Source organism: Pelophylax lessonae, assembly GCF_965119305.1.
Source record: "Pelophylax lessonae genome assembly, chromosome: 4".
Taxonomy (NCBI): Eukaryota; Metazoa; Chordata; class Amphibia; order Anura; family Ranidae; genus Pelophylax; species Pelophylax lessonae.
The window spans coordinates 76,770,926-76,791,754 of record NC_138771.1 but is presented as its reverse complement, the minus strand read 5'-3'; positions in this window follow the sequence as shown (position 1 = coordinate 76,791,754).

The window sequence follows — 20,829 nt, the reverse complement described above, 5'->3', positions numbered from 1 at the left end:
TGGTCAAAAAGCAATATTCTTGTTTGTTTACGAAACTTGTTTTTTTCAACGATGTTACTTGATACTTGTTTTCAATATTAACAGAGGACTCTTAAAGTTTTTATCTTTGAGTAATTTGTGCAATGACATGTTTTTTTGTATTTTTATATTTTAAAGTTGCACTTCTGTTTGTCAAAAAGCAATATTTTTGTTTGTTTATGATACTGGGAATTTTAGTCAACTAAAATGTACTGGAGATGTTAGTAGACTAAAATATGACTAAAACTAAAACAATTCAGGTTACCAAAATACAACTAAAACTAAAATGGCATTTTAGTCAAAAGACTATGACTAAAACTAAATTGAAATTAAACAGTGGTTTGGTAAATCCCTCAGCTCTGTCCTCTGCACAGACTATGTACAGCACAGTGATGGTATTGTCAATATTTTACAAGGTAATAATTGGGTTTATAAAGGTTTTTTGGTGCATACAAAGTGGATTCATATATTTTTTGTCTATTAAGAAGTATATTTAAATGAATATCTTTTTTTTGTGTTTAGAGTTCAGCTTTAATAAATAGCCATGTCTCCCATTCTGCGAAAGCCTCTATGCTGCTGTTCTTCTTAGTACAGGTCTGGTGATCAATTTTACAGTACAGTGGTTAGGTAGCTTTGGAGTGCCCTGCAATAAAGAATTAACATATGGCGTGTCATAATTATTTCTTTGTAGTGCAAACGTCTGCAACATAACTGGAGCTGATTTCAGCTGACTTAATGAAATGGCGTTAGTTGTTAATGTCATCATCAGATCAGGCCTCCAAGGCCCGAGGTAAACATCCAGCCGTACTTATAATTAGGACCTCTCCCCACCTGCTATCTTGCTTATGTGGCACACCATGGAATGTGTAAGGAGGACCAGACCTACAATGATTCACTGCTCCCAGCTAATCCAATATGTCAGAGATATCTGTACTGCAAGACAAGATGTCTACTGAGCCAAATACTGTTTACAGAGATGTTTTAAAGGAACAGAAGGGAATTCCTCAGTTATAAAACACTAATACATAAGGGAAATAACACACCTACAATCATACTTTACATCTACACACATATACAAAGTATGTGGGGTATTTAATAAATGAATACTTTTACACTGCTTTGTGTTTAAATAGTTAGGCTTAGGGATTTTCTTTATTATTCTTGAGACTTATTCAAAATCTGATATGAATACAGCTTAATGAAAAATGTGCACTACATAGCAAAAAAATATAATGATTATTACACCTATATGAATTTGTTGGACATTCCACTTCAAAACTTTGGGCATTAATATGGAGTCCATCAACCCCCCCCCCCCCCCCCCCATGCCTTTCGGCTACAACAGCCTCCACCCTTTTGGTAAGGCTTCCAGAAAAATTTGTGGTGAAAATTTCAAAAGAGCAACTGTGAGGTCAAGTGTTGATGTTAGGTGAGAAGAACTGGCTCACACTCAACATTACAATTTATCCCAAAGCAAGACCATCTTACCGAATGGGCACGCTGGGCAGTTGCCCGGGGGCCCTACTTGCCTGGGGGGCCCCAACTGCCCAGTGACCCAACCCCAGCCAAGCATTAGTCCCGATTCCCGTGTGCATCCCCCCGACAAACTTAGCAGGTGGCAAGCGCCTTTCGGTCCTGCGCTGCTGTCAGGCCACTTGGGCAGCGGAGGGGGAGCCCACAACTGCAGGAATGTCTGTCCGCCTCCAAGGGAACAGACACACACAGGACAGTCGAGTCTGACTCCCGTCCGTGTGTGTGTTCACCGGACCCAGCCACTGAACTTGGAAGCTGTCATTAGCCTGGCACTGCTGTACCAATAAAAATTTATCATTTGCATTTTTATTATCATGGGTAATTATGTAGGCGGGGCCCCAGTGCACTGCATTGCCCGGGGCCCTTTAATGTTTTTAAGATGGCACTGTCCCAAAGGTCTTGAAAAGAGTCGAGATCAGGGCTTGAGCTTCTCTACACCAAACTTGTCAAACCATGTCTTTAGGGACTCAACTTTGTGCACAAAATACCTTCCCCAAACTAAAATGAATGGGTTTTGGCGCTGCTCTAAACTGATGTTTGATATCCCCACAACTATGCTACAATTAGTACACAATATAAATACTATTCTAACAAAGATAAGGTCTCTATAAAGATCTTTGATAAAGCCTAAAATCCTTCCTAATAAAAAAAGTCTGTGTGCTCCAAAGTGCTATACGTGTGAAATTATATTTGTGTTTATCTATATAAATTGTGCTTAAATGTATTTGTATAAAATAGCAGTGTTTAAAATCACACCTCTATTAAAGCGGAGTTCCGGCCACAAAAAAAAAATTTCAATGAACATACCCCCGGGGCAGTCAGGGCTAGTACATTCCACAATGGCTAGCCTCTGATCTGTCCCGGGTTCGCACTTACCTGCAAGAAGAAATACTCACTTTTAAAATTTCTGCCATCTCTGTTGTGGGCAGCTGAAGCCAGCGCGATCCTCTTCTGCGTCCTCTTCCGTGTCTTCTTCTCCCAGAATGTGCCTGCACCGGCCCCTCTCGTCACTTCCGGTGCGGCGCCGCATTCCTCCACAGCTTCTGGGCATGCCCAGAAGCTGTTTAGCAGGGAATGCGGCGTAGCACCGGAAGTGACGAGCGGGGCCGGTGCCATTGCATTGATTCCTGGGAGCCATGACGTTCAGCTCCCAGGAATCATTGCAAACCGGAAGTGACGGCGCGGGCCGCCGCTGCCGAGGGAGGAAGTGGAAGAAAGGTGAGTATTTCTTTATACAATAACAAGGTAAGTAAAAAAAAAAAAAAATCCTAACTATCCATTTCCTTTTCAGGTGAAGAAAAGCAAGCGGATGGCCACAAAATTGATTATGTCGATTTTGTGGCCGGAACTCCGCTTTAAGAGTTCTCTGAATACACAGTTCCAATATGCAATATTAATAGATAAATAAGTGCAAAGATAGTTGATATCAAATAAAAATATATGCATACAAATAAAATTAATACATTTTGATCAAATATAAGTGACAAGTGTTCTTAAATTTCATTAAAAGATATATATTAGTAAATAAATAATAAAAAGTGACAAGTGTTTTTCACAGTGTTTCAAAGCTTATATATAGAGCAGCGCCAAAACCCATTAATTTTTGATTTTACTACCTACTTCCTCCAGGGGAAGAAGACGGTGGGCAGCAGCTCCATTTTTCATTTAACTTTTTCTTGCACATTTTCATATCTATACCTTTTGCGCGGGATAAAAATCCAATGATTTATACCTTCTGCAAACTGTTGGCACAAGGTTGAAAGTGTACAATTGTATAAAATGTCTGTTTGCTATAAGGTTCAGTACCCTTCAGTGGAAACATCTTAAAGTGGCGTTCCACTCATTTTTGTGTTTATTAAAAGTCAGCAGCTACAAAAAGTGTATCTGTTGACTTGTAATAAACATACACTCACCTGTCCCAGGATCCAGCGATGTGGCCGCTCAAAGCCTCTCTTCTCTCCCTCTCCTCTGTGAGGCGCCAGCAGGGCCGCTGATAGGGGGGGCCACCAGCCCTCTTGTAGGGGGCCCGAGCTCACAGGGGGGGCCCACACAGAGAGGGGGATTAGTGATGGACAACAAATACAGAAATCTTCCTCCAGCGCCTGAATCTGATCTGTCCCTCTCCCTGCTATCAGCTTTTATCTGTTGAGAACGAGACAGTTGTCCCTCACTAATCCCCCTCCCTTGTGTGGGCCCCCCTCCCAGCACTTATCTCTGCTCGGAGTTTATTTGTAAATTGTAACTTTGTTTCTCTCTCTCTGTCTCTCTGATCACTGAGCTCCAACTGCCCAGCCTGTATATTTTTCTCATCTCTTCTTTTTATTTAACATAGTTTTTTTTTTAGATTTAGCAGGAATTATGCAAATTATGTTATATTTGTGTCTAATAATAGTGATTTTGTTGTAATTTTAGCTAAATATAGCTTTAATATTTTCTTGGGGGGGCCCTGCCAGGTAGTCTGTATGGGGCCCTGCGATTTCTAACAGCAGCCCTGGGTGCCAGTATTGCAAGTGTGGGCACTCGGCTGTGATAGCTTCACAGCCGGGTCATGCATGAGCCACGCAGCACCTCCCCATTGGTCTGGCAGTCTTCTGGGACCAGTGATGTGTCCCAGAAGATTGAAAGGAGGGAAGGGGAGAGGAGAGCTTCTGCTCGAGCCGCCTAGATGGCTCGAGCGGAAATGGGAGCAGGTATCTGTCAAAACAAATGGGGCATATTTTGGGGAGGAGTGCCTAAAGTGGAACTTACACTTTGGGGTGGAGCTCCACTTTAACTTAATCATTTGGAGAGGTTTACACATACTTTTGCCCATAGAAGTAGGTGTGAAGGTAAGGTGCCCACTACATTTTGGCCATATAGTGTACCTGTTCTGTTTTAAATTCCACTTTATGTACCGGCATACCTCCTTAGACCCAATTTGTCCAGACAGTATATTCACCTGCTGACTTGGCACATCCACAGGCAGTTGAACTCTTCAATAAGACACAGAAACTGAATCCAACCTGTTACGAACCTCAGCGTAAAAAGGGTTAAAACCGTTTAGGAGATCTTCCCCTTCCAGAGCTACAGGCACAGCTACTCGCAGGACACCAAACTCCCGAACTGGAAACCAAGGAACGATGCAAACAGTGTAGCTGGAACCTTATGAATGCTGCGTACAGCTGAATAGGAAAAACCATATGACGGGTTTACACTCCTAGCTGTCAAACTGGAACAGCATACAATAAATCCCCCCAATAATGAGACAAAGCTCTGTGTTGAGGTTAAAGCAGGAACAACAACAACAACATTTATTGGAAGAACACAGCACACTTTTATACAGAAATTGGAACATACTTCCCCCAACAACCGCTTTCCCATTGGTCAATTTCACAGTACCTGCAGTCCCCCATAAGGTCCTCTCCAGCCATGCAAATGAGGGCTCGAAAATGAGTTAGCAGTGATTGGTCAGATAGCTTGACCAGAAGAGCTGCCAGGTACAAGGAGACAGAAGCCCCAGGGGGCAATCAATGTCCACAATAGTCAGACACAGAACAATGGTTCCCTAACGAGCCCTCAATACACATTACTCTGAGTGTCAATACATCCCTTAGCAGACAACAGGTGAGGTCATTAGCACACCTGACAATAGGTGAATGGAGAGCCCCCTCAGACAGTCCGTCTCCTCAGAACTTCCTGGAATGACCATATTAGGAGTGTACTTCCTGTGCCTTACAGTTTACAGGAATAAGGTTTAGCTTCCAGGATAGAGGCAAGACTCCATTAGCCACATGGTTAAAGAAACACAAAAAGACACAAAAATGCATAACTCCCAGTCTACTGAACAGAACCCCCACATTCAACCCATCCCCAGATAGCCTGGATCTGAGCGCTCAACATATCCAAACAGCGCTCAGATGCCACAAACACAGTCAAATTGCCATGGGGTTTACATGTAGCATGGGCTGATGAGAGGGTCCATAGTCACCTTGCAGGAGGCGAGCAACCAGGCTTCTCCAATGCCCAGTGGCGAGATTGGTCTCGTCACACAACCCAATTGTAATTCAGGCAATTGAAGTAAAGAGGGTGTTTTTCCAGTCTCTGAAGTGTGAGAAGATATTACCCTTCCTGAGCCCTGTCTTTGTGAATGACTAACACTGATTAAGGGAACATGGAAGAAGTGGAGAGGGTCTAGCTAGGAATAAACTAACTAACACTCAACAGTGGGGGAGGACAGAGGAAGATACCAAAATCAAATTACTAAACAAGTTGCAGTGGTCCAGAAATATCCCTAGATGTCAGCATATTACAGCAAAATATTAACTTGAAGCAGATTAATACAACAGCAGAACCGAACCATGTAAACATGTAATTTGTAACGCTTTTATTACATTTCCAGGAAAACATCAAAATGCAACATAGAATAATACATCGTTTTACTGCAAAATTAAGTGCATTTCTGTCTATTTAGTTGTGAGATTTACACATCTTTTCCTAACAGCACTGCCAGGGTAGTGACCTGATTTTTCTTTGCTGTAGTTAAGCATTACAGTTTTGTCTCTTCCCCACCCCCAGCTTATGATTGGGCAATTAGGATTTTCAATGAAGACATAACTGAATTGATTATTTTTTTTAACTAAATCAGCTATGAATTGGGTACTGCATTTAATTAATCATAGCAGGCCTTTGTGCTGCTGTATCAGTGTGTAGAATATTAGCCTATGAGAAAATCAGGAATTGTAACACTGACGGACCTGGATGAGTAGTCCTTTCTTCTGTATATGAGTGACAGGTACATCCTAAGACATTTATATGAAAAATATTTGCACATTTAGATTAAAATACGGGAATAATGACATTTTCAAAACTAGACTACTTTATATTTGTTACATGTTCTTATCCTTGTGGCATCTTAAAAAATATGCAAATTGCAGCATACATTTTACTTGCTTTTTTCTGAAGGGTCCAAAACTGCTGTGCTACACAGAGAGGGCCACCGAAATAAACACTTGCCAGCAAATCACTTACCTGATACATCATTTGAATTCAAGTGGTTGTACCAGGTGTTGCCTGTAGCTGCTGGTACCGCTGTTTTAGTGACTGTCGGCCCTCTTGTAATAGCAATTGAAGCAGCTAACTAGCCCATCGATTGCTATTAAAAGCAGTGGGAGGAGACGGCCGTGCGACAATGTACCCAAATAAAATGTATGTCCTTTTTTTCCCACAGCTAGAACTTTCTTGTGGTGGTATTTTATCACCTCTGCATTTTTTTTTTTTGCTATAAGCAAAAAAAGGCTGTAAATTTTGAAAAAAAACACAGTTTTTTTTACTCTTTCTATAAAACAAAGTTAAAAAATCAAATTTCTTCATCAATTTAGGCCAATATGTATTTTTCTTCATACAGTATTTTTGGTAAAAAAATCCCAATATACATATATTGATTGGTTTGCGCAAATGTTATAGCGTCTACAAATGATGGGATAATTTTATTTATTTTATTAGTAATGGCGGTGACCAATAGCGGGACTGCACTTTTGTGGTGGACAATCAGACACTAACTTACACTTTTGACACTTTTTGGGAACCAGTGACACTAACACAGTGATCAGTGCTAAAAATATGCACTGTCACTGTACTAATGACATTGGCTGGGAAGGGGTTAAACATCTAGGGCGATTAAAGGGTTAACTGTGTGCCTAACCAGTGTTTATGTAAACTGTGGGAGGTGCTTTTACAATGGAAAGAGATGGAATTTATTCCCTTTGCAGAGACCCAAACTCCATCCCTTCCCCCCTGTTAGAATGGTGATCTGCCTTGTTTTCGTAGGCAGATCGCAGTTTTGTCTGTCTGCCTAATGATCATCAGGTGCCGGTGGACATTGAGTACCCAATACCTGCTGATTGGCTTCCACTGTGTGTAATCACAGCGCGAGCAAGCCGCTGTTGGAGTGCCTTTGCACCCCCTACCCAGAAGTGGGGGATCACATATCACGTGATCCTTTGAACAGCTGTCGCACTGTAGCAGGAAAATAATCCTGTCTGTACTGCATTGGCAGATCTCATGATCAGCTTATAAACTAGAATTGAACACAGTCTTTCTTATGCTGACCTTCTGCATTGTATGTTAATGAAGGGAAACTCCAGGGGCCGAATGCCAGCCGATACTGGGCATTGAAAAACAATGGCCGATATTCGGCCCGTGTGTTTGGCAGCCTGTCCGACAGAAGCTGGCTTCTGTTGCAAAGCATGCTGGAAAACCTGCAGCCGAGCACCTCTGGATCAGCGCTCTCAGCCAATGGCTGAGAGTGATCCCGGCCCCCCAGCCTATGTGAATGAGTAAGGGGTACATTGTACCCCTACTCATTCACCCCAAAAAAGTGTCAAAAAGGAATAAAACCAGTACTGTACACAGGCTTTTGACAAAGTCCTTTATTAAAGTAGCTCCAAAGTGTCTTCTCCCACTGATTTCTTCTCCCTCTGGGTTCTTCTCTCCCCGATAATGTCTTCTTTCTCCAGGTATTCTCACTGCACTGATGTCTTCTTCCTCTGGTTCTTCCTCCGGTTATTCTCTCTCCTCTGTCTTCTTCCTCTGATTCTTTCCCTGGTTCTTCCTACAGCTCTTCTCCCAACACTAGCTCCCACTGTTGTGTTTCCTCCGGCGCGTGCCATTACTTATATAGCCATGGGGCCTGGCAATGCAGTAATGTCATTCGGAGACCCTGTCCCTTGTGACGTCACTGCCCAGGTCTTTAAGGCGTGGTGACGTCACAAGGGGAGGGATCCAACTTTGATCCAACTTCAATGATATTGAATGGGCTGGAGTTGGACCAAAGTAGTGTCGGACCAGCTAAGACGGCTCGTATAGGGAACGGTTGATTTATACACGTCATGCGACATGTGCTCCCAAAGTCTGAGTGTATGTCGCACCAGTTTGAACTAGTCCTTATTGCTACTTAAACAGGTCTGTGTCAGTCTCTGGTGTATACGTATTGCTGTTTTCGTTTTTTTTTTTTTTTTTTTTACGCTCGGTTGTCTACATCTATTTCCTCAGCCCATCCAGGTGTGTCAGAGAGTACAGAACTGTTAGTCATGGGCACAAGAAAAGAGGACCCAACACATCAAGCAGCTCCTTTGGGAGGGTAAGCGCTACATTTTTTACATTTTTAGGTATGCCGTGGGAAGGGAACATGTAACAAACATATTTGACTGTAAAAGTGAAAATATAATTTAACATATTATTATACACTTATTTTATGTAATTATCAGTTTTTAACATTGTTAAAGCTCTCATACAATACATACAATACAAATGTCATCTTCTTGACAAAAAACATATAAATGGTACTGCTTTACACTGCCTTTGGTTTATGTGACTCTGCAGGTCACTTTTATCTAGATAGTGTTTGACACTTCCCAGTGCCCAGACAGTAATACTGATTTATGAACGTCAGAAAACATTTGCAGCAGAACAGATATAAACAGAAAAAAATCACTCTCAAATATAGCTACTTAACTGTTTTAATGGACGGCAATAGCCATGAAGGAAAAAACCATCATATTTAAAGTATAGGTCTATTGGAATCAATGCCTAAAGTAAACCTAATGGATTCCAATAATGCCTTTGTGTTTCTGACAATCTGCGGAGGATGGTGGGGTAGTATTCCTACTCCCTGTACATTGCTGGACTCTAGTGGTGAATCAATGGGGGAAGGGGGTGGAGCCTGTTGAGCTGCTACACAGAGGCCGTTGCTTCCATGCAAAAAAGTTGCCTAAAGCGTAATTCCACTTTTGTTGAGAAAAAATATTCCCCTCTAGGTGATCTCTGTACATTGCAAGGAATAGAACAACCTTTGTTGCGGGTTCCTACCTTTTGTTATTCTAAAGAAATCGCTGTCTGTTCTTCTGTACTGAGGGGGTCTAATGGGAGTGGTTTCATAATTATCAATCAGCTGTGGCACCTGCAGGGCACTAATGAGGAAATCTGCTGGGCCTGCATCCCTTTAGACGTGTTCCTATTTGAAGTATCTCACCAAAAATGACATTTTTGTTGCATGGGATGCCTGAAATCTGACTGGGAAAATTGGTGAGCCAATCACGCAAGCAGGAAATTATGTTTCTGGGGTGTGGTCAGTACACATTCTGTGTACAGAACTCCTCTGGGTAGCCATATTGCATTGCATTTTCAGAAAATTTCAGTGGCTGCAGATTGAAAAGGAAAGGTAATTTTTAAAAACATTCAATTACAATATGACTTATGTCGCAATAGTATACGCTATATTATTTTATTTTTTCTTTATTTGCTATTTTTTTTCCCGATGAAAGTGGAGTTACCCTTTAATCCCTTGATCACATCGGAGCAACTGGTCATGCAATTTGACAGGTCAAATTGCATGAGAAGTTGCACCCTATCGCTGGTAAGTGCACTCTTCAAATCAGTACAACCAGGACTTTTTTCTCAGACAATAGGTGCAGAAACTCCCCCCTTCTGAGTCACCCCTTGTCTCCACCCACTACCCACCTCTGAGCATTGTCCCTTGGTTCTACCCCCTACCCACCTCCCACGCACAACAAAACACCTCACCCAGCAACGAAAGATCCACCCCAGCAACATTAGACCCCCCTCCAGTAGCAACAACCGCTCTCCCAGTAACCAGTATCAACAGATAAGCCAACAATGGACCTCTACCTCAACAGGAGATCCCTACCAACAACATAAGACCCCCCCAGCAACAATAGACCCCCAGCAGCAACAATAGGCCCTCACACATTATCAGATCCCTACCAGTGACAATAGATCCCCAAGCAGACAGCATCAAGAGACCCTCCAACACACCCCACACCGCTTGCTATTACATACATTCAGTGCTGTAGGTGCCGGAACTGCGTTCCATCGTGTTCCTGCTGAAAAAAAGCCCTGAGTACAACTCCGGCTTTGTGGTGTTGTATCGATTTGAAAAAGTAGTTCCTGCACTACTTTTGGTGATTTCGGGTGCGACTTAAATAGACATCTGTGCATTAAGCCGCGCAGATGTCCATCCCACTGGCATGAGGCTTTGAATTTGTGAGATTTCAGATGAAGTTGCACCATTTCAAAGCCGCAGTCAATGTGATCGAAGGCTAAAACTGGGGGAGAGGAGTTTGCACTGGGGAGAGATTTAACAGCATACAACCGTAAGACTATTATAATTTAGGTTTTGGAACAGTTTTCATGCCAACTAGTTAATATGTTTTTAACTACAATTAAGCTATGTATGGCAAAATCTTGTTAGCTGTGACAATCAGCTTCCAACTTCCTTTTTGTGCTCATATCAGATGGGCAAATCTGCAGTTAGAGACAAATCATCAGCAGCAGGATTGCTATAGTGGCTTCCTGTCTATTCCTATGGAATTGCTCCTCTGTAGTCAGATGCAGCTAGATGTCATTCTGTCACTGGCCCGATTGCTGATTAACCTCGACTGCTAGTGATAGGAGCAACATCTTGGTGCCTCAGCCACAGAGGGAAAAATTTCATAGGGACAAACAGGCAGCCTCTTAGCAACCCTGCTGCTGGCAAATTTGACAAATTGTCAGTGGCACGATTGATAGCGGCAGAGTCGCCTGTCTCACATCAGCCCTAGAGTCCACATTTGTGTGAAAGGGCTAAATTAGATAATTGGTACTGTCATTTGTAAGGATCTGCCTAGAGATTCCAGAGTTCTGAGGACTTCCCTGGAATTGGCTGTGGGGTATTGGGTTTGGCCAACCAAAAGTGGCCAATTAGGGCACAATGGATGTGGTGAGCAGCTGTTATCTGCAGTTGCCACCTGGTGTATTTAGTGTTCACATTACCCTCCATTCAAGTAAACCTGTGGCCAGACTATGGACATGTTTACATTTTTTCAAAGCAACTCTGTCACCATATAAAAAAAGCAAATAAGAAACATTAAAACATATGCCCTATACTTACCTGTCCAATGGGCAGCAAGTGAAATCTTTGCTTTTTAATGAGCTACAGGCACCTCTGCTATCCAACACTTCTTGGTGTGTCCTTTGCTTGTTGCTGCTGTTCCTCCGCTTGCCACTACATCACTAAAAACCACAATAGTGATATAGTGGTCAGTGGGAGGAACCACAGCAACATCCCTGGATTCCCACATACTGTAAATCCTACCCCCTTCTGGGAGTGGTTCATAGAATCCTGTACAAGCATAGTCTATGTGGAATTTTGCAGGGTCTTTCAACTCAGATTTTACAAAGGACTGCTGTAAAATAACAGAAATGTTTTATATGTCTGACAAGAGCTAACTGTATGCTTGAGCTCATATGTAAGTGTAGGCGGGTGTTTGCAAGTATTGTTGTTGCTCAGTTATCTACTTCCTAGGCTCCTCAGAAGGTAAAGAATTAAAGTACTTAAAGTGAATAGTACAAAAACGACATGAAAATGTGATATATTCTACAGAATAAAACAATACGTTTCGCCCGCCTCCTTGCTGCTATTGCCTCTATCTTGCCTCCCTTCACATGCAGTGTTTGGCTTCTCTGTTCTCCTAAACACCACATGTGAAGGGAGGCGAGATAGAGGCAATAGCAGCAAGGAGGCGGACGAAACGCGTCAACGCACTTCCGGTGAACGGTTAAGATATTACGTCACTTCCTGGATCCCGTGGAACGCAAGCCGGCTGTGTTCCGGGAGTGGAGTTGTATCTGTGACTAATCGATTTTCGTCTTCTGCTGACTATTTTAAGGCTTATTAGTGATACTGGAGTGACACCTGGAGATACTGGAGGGGAGCTCTGCGCTTGCCAGGATTGGAGTAGCATTGGCCCACAATACTATAAAGGCTCATTCACCTGTGGGGTCCGGTGAGTGGATTCCCTCAGGGAGACTTGGAGCACCGTCACTGTGTGGAGCACCACTGCACCTTGAAAATTGGCACCTTAAAGATATACAGCACTTTATAAGAACACGTTTAGCACATATGAGGATTTGGATCTTCCTTGGCGCTGATTCCCCTTGGAGATACTGAAGTCTAGTTGGTGTTATCATATGCTTGTTGAGGCTATCTCATTAATTTGAGTGGCCATCTCGCTTTGGTAAGCTGCCTCCCATTACCTTTGCACAGTGGTGTCCTTTTCCTGCACTTCCCTGGGTGTCACAAGAGGATCTTTCGTGTCACTGTTGGATATCATTACATTTTGGAAATCTACACTTATTTTTTGTTTTGGGACTTTATTCACAGTATTGCCTTTTGGGACTTATCACATGTCATATTGTTTTATTCTGTAGAATATATCACATTTTCATGTCGTTTTTGTACTATTCACTTTAAGTACATTGATTAGCGCTACACTATATTTGTACTTTTTATGTATTGGATCACCGCCTGTTGGTCTAGTGTCAGCAGCTTTTCTTTTTGGCTCAATATTTATGTTCATCCTTTAGCGCAGAAATTCTCCTTTCATTTAAAGAGTTAAAGTAAGCTTTACAGTTTTCCTGGGCATTTCTGGGTTCTGCCCTAAACTGTGTTTAAATAAATAGGGGGAAGGCACTGCTTACAGGGCTCTATATACTGAGTCTACATGGGAAGCAGGACCAGGAAAATGGACCAGGAAAATGGAGAAGATGTAATCCACAGCAACCCACAGGACTCTCCAGGGAGATCACCTGCAATAGGACTCTGCTTGATCACAAAAGGTATAAAGGTATACACTGGGCAGCCTATTGTAGATAATAAGAGGAGAATGTTGCTGAATGTACGATATACTGTTAAACTGTACCTATCAGTATGATCAGTAAAGCTTTATCAACTGTGTCATGCCTTGTCTGAAGTTATTTAAAGGGGTGTCTGGAGGTACATGGCGTATTAAAAAGACCAGGGTCTGTAAAGTACATATGGGGCAAAGAGGAAGGAACAGAAGGCCACCAGAAAGGGTTTACTCACCAACAGAGTTGGCAGGAAGAATTTACAGGCAGTCCTCGGGTTACAAACAACATAGGGTCTGTGTGGTTGTTCTTAAGTTGAATTTGTTTGTAAGTCGGAACAGGTATATTTTTTTAAGTGTAGCTCCAGCCAAAAAAATAATTTTTACGTTTTTTTGGATAGCAGAGGTAAGAGTTAACACCCCTGTAACATTAGGTTTGCTGTCTGTGCCCCTGTTCAGAAGATTTCACCTCACTTTCTGTCCCTATGACAATTGGATTTTTAAAATTTTGGGTTGTTGTGGAAACAAGGATTAGTGATAAAGCTTTAGTGGAGACACCTTTTTCCCATGATATCTCTTCCAGGAGTGAATTTCCCTTCCTAGAGGTAGACTTCCCCCCAATTCCTGTTGTATCCCTCCGTTTGTAAGTTGGAGTCATTTGAAAGTCAGATGTTTGGGACCGCCTGTAGTTGTTACGGGTAATCTTGAGCTGGTTGAGCAGTACACAGGCTCAGCAGGGGGTCCTCCTATATGTGCTACAATATGGAAGACAAGGTGTGCAGCATATGGGACAGCGGGTGTCATAAGAGGATTGGGTTTACCCGCTGCACAAGGTGTAAGACTTACTTCTAATCTGGGGTTCTGCCTTAATGTTGAGTTCACATGAACGTGGCCCTGCCTGGTCCTGGGCAATAGTGAACTCATACCCCAAAGGGAGAAGAGACCCATGTGCAGGGTGAGTAGGCCCCACCCACATACTTCTATAGAGTATATACAGTATAGTACTTGGGTGTCTTTGCAGTGTTGATCTACAGTACAACAATTCATGTAATTGTACCTTTTTTGGCACTGCAATCCTTCTAAAATCTGCCACTTCTATTACCACATTTAAGATAATAAAATCAAATCTAACCCTCTTAAGACATCCATGTTTCATAAGGAAAGTCCTGATAACTGGTCTACATATTACAATGGACAAGGATTGACTAAATATGGTTGACTGACAAAAGCCCGTGATTGTAGCATGTCTTGAATATTTGTTCCTGACACACAAACACACACTTGAAGCACAAGCTCTAGTTGACATTTTTCGAATTTGTAGCAAATTTGCGTGGCAAGTCTCTAGCAAGAGCAAAGTTGCAGTGGTGAGTCTACAGCAAGAGCTCTGCAAGTCTACAGCATGATAATTCAGCCACAGTGACCCCTGTGGTGGGAGGACTATTGCACAACATAACTGAACCAGAACGTGCAGCAGACTTGCAGAATGTTTGCAAATAAATTTGATCTGGAATCATGCAACACGGGCAATTGTGCAAAAAACTTGTGAAGCCTGGCAAGTCTAGCAATAGTTTAGCAAGTCATTTTCAAACTTGCAGCACAATTGTTTGCTATATGGGAAATAGCTACCAACCATGACTGGTCTGAGTAAGGTAAATCGACATCTATTTGGGGGTAGGGTATTATATTTGCTTATTAGCATTTCTCTTTGTGCTGACATATAAAATAGGCCCAATCAAAATTATATAGTGTACAGATATTTTTTGACAATCACTATCGGCATAAAAGGTATTCAATATTTTTAACTTCTGCAGTGATTTTGAATAGTATGCTGCCAGAAGAGTAATTATCTATGTTGGCAGGTGATGGTGCTGATATAACCTCTTTCTGCATCTTCATCTCCGTATATACACACAAAATTGCATGTACTGTATAGATAATGGTGCTCATTTGATTTATTCTGCACTCACAACTATTACTGCTCTAGTGTCTCTTTTAAGATGCATAATGTCTCCTGAAGACATTACGAGTGCTGGGGAATGGCAGTGCAATCCATACTTACACTCCAATGAGCTTACTGCTGTTGCTAACATACAGTATGCTGTGCCAATACTTTCATTCATAGCTTTTAGCTTGTTCCACAAGTGCAGAGCTCCCAAAACATACACTTAATAGAGTTCCAATGAGCTGTAACCATTCTCCTTAGATGATGTTTTTTCAAGTGGTTCCCACAGGTTATAATATGATTAATTTAGTATTTCAGTGACTCCATGTCTCTGTCAAAGTATATCTAATGCTTTTAGTGTCCTTTAAAAATATTATATTTAGTATCAATAAATCACAGGGTTAGTGTTGAAGCACAAATGGAAGCAATGGGTTTGCTCTCAAGCAGATTGGATTGCTTGGTGATACAGAACTCTATGAAAAAAGTAAGCAGTAAATAAAAGAGTCTTTCTCCTTCTGTAGTGCATGTTTCGTCTCTGCCTATATTCATTGCACAGGCATTCATTTTAGGGTTCAGTCATTAGATCTGTGAGGTATTGTAATCAAAATATTGCATTGGTGTAGACCAGGCATGTCAAATTTAAACAAAACAGTGGGCTAAAGTGAGTGGAATATTTTTTTCACTGGGCCACACTATGTATACTGAGGGCCAACTCTACCCAAAGAATAACTAAAGTCAAAACTTTATAGAGCAGAGAGGTATTAGAACCCCTGACAGATTTTAGTGCTGCCTGTTCCCCTTTTAGGGAGATTTACCTTCTTTGTTTGTCCTGTTTATCATTATCATTGAAAGTGAAAGTAAAAGAAAATCCCACATTTTGGGATGTCCCCAGAAAAGTAATAGAGGGAAAATCGTCCAATTGGGACACTAGTTCTGGTGACCTGGGAATCTCCAAGGAATTTCTTTAATTTGCAGGGATTTCCTCTCACTTCCTGTTTGGCTTTGGGACAGGAAGTGAAGGGAAATCTCTGCAATGGGATACAGATGCCTATAGTTCGACTTTTATTCCTTGACTTTAATTCCTCAAAAAGATTATATCGCTTTGGTAACTGAAATTATTATAATAATTGTAATTTATAATATTTATTCTTGGCAAAGGGTCCATGAAACATCTTTTGAAGAAGACCGCTGAAGTGTGGGCCTTATAAATTGAAGATTTGATTAGTTTAAATTCCTAAACTGACTAAGAGCACCTTAAAAAAATGTGGGAGGACTGCATATGGCCAATGTGTAGACAGGTCAGGGTGAGGTCCTCATGCATTCAAGGCATAGATGTCAAAGTGCACTCCAGCTCATGAGTGAGTTGAGATTTGTTGGGGAGTAAATACTATTGGTTGTAAAACTTTGATCACTATTTTCTCCCTCATTATTTAAGGGCAGTAGGGTCATGTTTGTTTGACTACATGTAGAGTGGATAGGCCAGTGAAGAGCACAGTCACTGTCTACTGGCCCTAGGATTGCCACCTTTTTGGTGCATAGAACAAAATATAAAAAGCATACTAATCAAAAGGCTTCGTCCCAGATTGTAAGCTGTATTTTAATTGAACCCCCCCCCCCCCCATTTAATATTGTAAATCACTGTGCAAACTGTTGGCACTATATAAATCCTGTATAATGATAGTATTATTATACAGTCCTGCTTTACATTTTAGATTTAATTTTGCATCTCCTTCAAGGACAACTATCACAGTGTTTTACATTATACTTGCTAGCTACTTTTTATTTAAAATGAATTACATTTATACTTTTGAACAGCAAATAATGTAATGTACCACTTCAAGGAAAATGACAACAATGAAAACAATGGGGTTGCTGATTAAATTCTCATTATAGCCTAATAGCTCTATGAAAGATTTATTTTATGTATCAATTATGAAATGTTGTGAGACCCATAGAGGTTGATTTACTAAAATTGGAGAGTGCAAAATATGTTGCAGCTATGCATGGTAGCCAATTAGCTTCTAACTGCAACGAGCCTCAGATCCTCAGACCACAGAGAAACACGTTGGGAGGGGTTTCACACGTGACGTCATTCCGCAAGTCAGGCCTACTGATCACTTGTACCTGCTGGCTGTTTGTAAGACATGCTGTTTTATTCCTTGTAGATTGTAAGTGTAATTTCATTGTTTTAAAGGGTAACTCCACTTTTGTGGGGAAAAAAATCAGCTAATAAAGAAAAAACAATATAGCGTATACAATTGCTTAAGATACAAGTCAGATTTCTGGCATCCCCTGCAACAAAAATGTCATTTTTGGTGAGATACTCCCAATGAGAACATGTCTAAAGGGATGCAGGCCCAGCAGCTTTCCTCATTAGAGTCCTGCAGCTGCTACAGCTGATAGATAATTATGAAACCACTCCCATTTGACCCACTCAGCACAGAGACACAGAGGAACAAACAATGATTTCTTCAGAATAACAAAAGGTAGGGATCTGCAATAAAGTTTGTTTAAATCCTTGTAATGTACACAGATCACCCAGAGGGGAATGTTTTTTTTAAAAAAATTGGAGTTACTCTTTAATAAAATCAATTGGTGAAATACTACACTATATGGATCTCCCTCTGTACTTTAACCCCCCCTCAATGCAGTCTATTTTGGCTTAGAAGTTCGGGGAGCTTTTATATTCCGATACGTGGTGTATTTGGCTGCTATGCTGCAAGCCGTTTTGGTGATGCTATTGTGGGAGCACTTTTCATGGTGGTGCACATTATCATCATTTTTTCACAGCAAGTGAGAAGAAATGCTGATGTTTTGGAACTGAGCACTTTTTTCACTTTATCACATATTTGCACTATCATTTTTGCACAACTTTGCACATGATATATGGACTTGATTTATATGGATTTGTTAATATAAGATGAGTGTATTTACTGTTTATGGCACATTATTGTGTTACTTGTGAGATGTATTCATTTGTACAAGGACAGCACACTTTGGAATATTGTTTTATTTAAGCTTTTAACTTCCGCTTGTTCAATAAAGCTTAGACAAAAAAAAAAAAAACTGGAAGCTAATTGGTTTAAATGCAGAGCTGCACCAGATTTTGCACACTCCAGTTTTAGTAAATCAACCCCATAGAGGGAAACCACCATCTCCATGTCACCCTCTGCCACACATCAGCTTCATTATTCCTAGAGGAATAATGCTTTCTTCAACAAATATATGTGGGAGAGAAAACATTACATTTCAACCACCTGCTGTCTTCCCCATATATAAGCTGTGGCATTTATTTTACTGAAGGCAAATAGGCTGTTCAGTTTGCAAAGGAAGTTGCACTTTGCACAAGAATTTACCCCAAAGCTTGGGGAATATGGTGAAGTTTCAGAGAACACCCTATTATATGCAAGGAAAATAATAAAAAGGGGCATTTTATTTGCACATTATTGAATGATATAATTCAGCAAAGCTTCACCTCATTCATTTAGCTCTGGGGCAAATTCCCTTTATTTGCCATTAACAAACCTGTGAACACTGCAAAACCCCTTGCACTTAGGCAAACACTCCTGGTTGTGTACAGACTGAGTGCCCTGGGTCTCCTTTGCAGTCATTTTTGCAATCATTCCAAGGATAATCATGTAGACAACTATAATTCAAGAGGCTGAGTTTGACCTATATTGTGTTCTGCTATGTTTAAATGCAGGCAAAGCAGGTCAAACAGCCTATTTTTTACCCTTCTTTATTATCCTTTACATCCATTTTAATGCCTTACCTACTGATTTTCCCTCAACGTTCTTTAGAATTATGTTTTGTGTATAATTTAGAGAATTAGACCATCTTGCATTTTTTTAAATTAAAGAGGTTGTAAACCGAAATTTTTTTTTCTCCCTGAAAGAGAAACACATAATGAGCTAGTATGCATCGCATACTAGCTAATTATGAAATACTTACCTTAGAACGAGCCCCCGCCATGCCGCCCGCTTACCTCTATGACGGGCGACATGTTCAGTCGCCCGTCTTCCGGGATCGCGGCATCCGGCCATCTGATTGGCCGGAGCCGCGGTGACGTCACTCCCGCGCACGCGCGCCGGAGCCGACAGTCACAGCACGGGGCTCTGAAGGAACGGCACCAGCGGCCATTCCTTCAGAGCGCATGTGCCAGTGACGTCACTGGCTGCATGTAAGGTAAATATCTCCTAAACGGTACATGATTAGGAGATATTTACAGTACCTATAGGTAAGCCTTATCATAGGCTTACCTATAGGTACAACTTGCAGAGGAGGGTTTACTTCCTCTTTAAGGAGTATTAAACCCAATCACTACCAATCACTAGATGTGGTGGCTGCATTAATTTTCTTTTTGTATGGCTTTTTTTCCTCTGCTTTCAGAAAACGAATGCAGCCATTACATGTAGGAATTGGTAAGCTGCCATATAATAAATGTTTGCTTTTGGGTTTAATACTGCTTTAATAAATGGATCAGTATGTTTCCTTTTAATAGAGACATTATAATGGTTAAATCTTTGTGGACACCTGACCATCACACCTACCAGTGTGGCCAAAAGTATGTAAATACCCCTCAAAGTTATTGAGTTCAGGTGTTTCCAGTGAGGGGTTCTGTTAATGCTATTCCATAAAAAAGTGACAAACGTTTAGAGAAGGACCTTTTCTGGTCCAGCATAACTGGCCTGCACAGATGAATTGGAATGATAATTGTGAGGCAGCTCTTCACATCCAAAATTAGTACCTGACCTCAAAAATGGTTGTTTTCCTAAATGCATCCAAATTCCCAGAATTCACTTCAGAATATTTGCAGAAGAGTGGAGGCTTTCCCGGCTATACAAGGGAAGGTATAGAGGTAACTCTGTATTCATGCCTATGGTTTTGCTGAAGGATTTAAAATAAGCTCATATAAGATGGCCAGATGTTCCAAAACCTATAGTGTATCATTACCTAATATAGTGTATCGTAACCTAATGTTCCGCATGCTTGTAAAGTCTAGAATGAACAGGATAATATACTTGGTAAAGGTAATTATGTAAAGCTTGATAAAGGGATTACACAATAATGTTTGTCACCAAGTTTCCTTTGGAAAAATATCAATAGGGTGAATCTTTGGTCTTACATTTCTAGTTTATTACTGTTATATTGCTGTTATATTGCTTTTGCTAACTAGAGTTTCATGTTAGTTTGCTTTAGTTTTTTATTGTAGATAATAGGAACTACTCACCTGTCTGAGCCCAAAAAAATATTGTGCTTCGTGTTGTATTGGTATTTCGTCCTTTCTGGCCTCACTGTCGGCACAACCTACACTGATGCAACTGATGCAACTATTTACTTCACCTGTTTAATTTACAGCAACTGATATCTTATTTACCTTGACAGTATCTGACTAAGGCTGGCCATACATTCTACAATTTTCTTGAAAAATTTACCTTTAGATTTACCAAAACTATATAATATGAGGTCAAACCTAAGCACTTGCAATTTGTATGCAATTGGGCAGGACCTTGCACTACATAGTCGAAAGTAAATCTAAAATAAATTGAATAAGAAAATTGTATAATACCTGTATATGACCAGCCTTAAAGTTGCTTCTGATGTCCACAATGAGCTTTTTAAACTGTATGTATAACCCAATTTTGCATACCATATAGAATGGCTAAAACCTCTGTT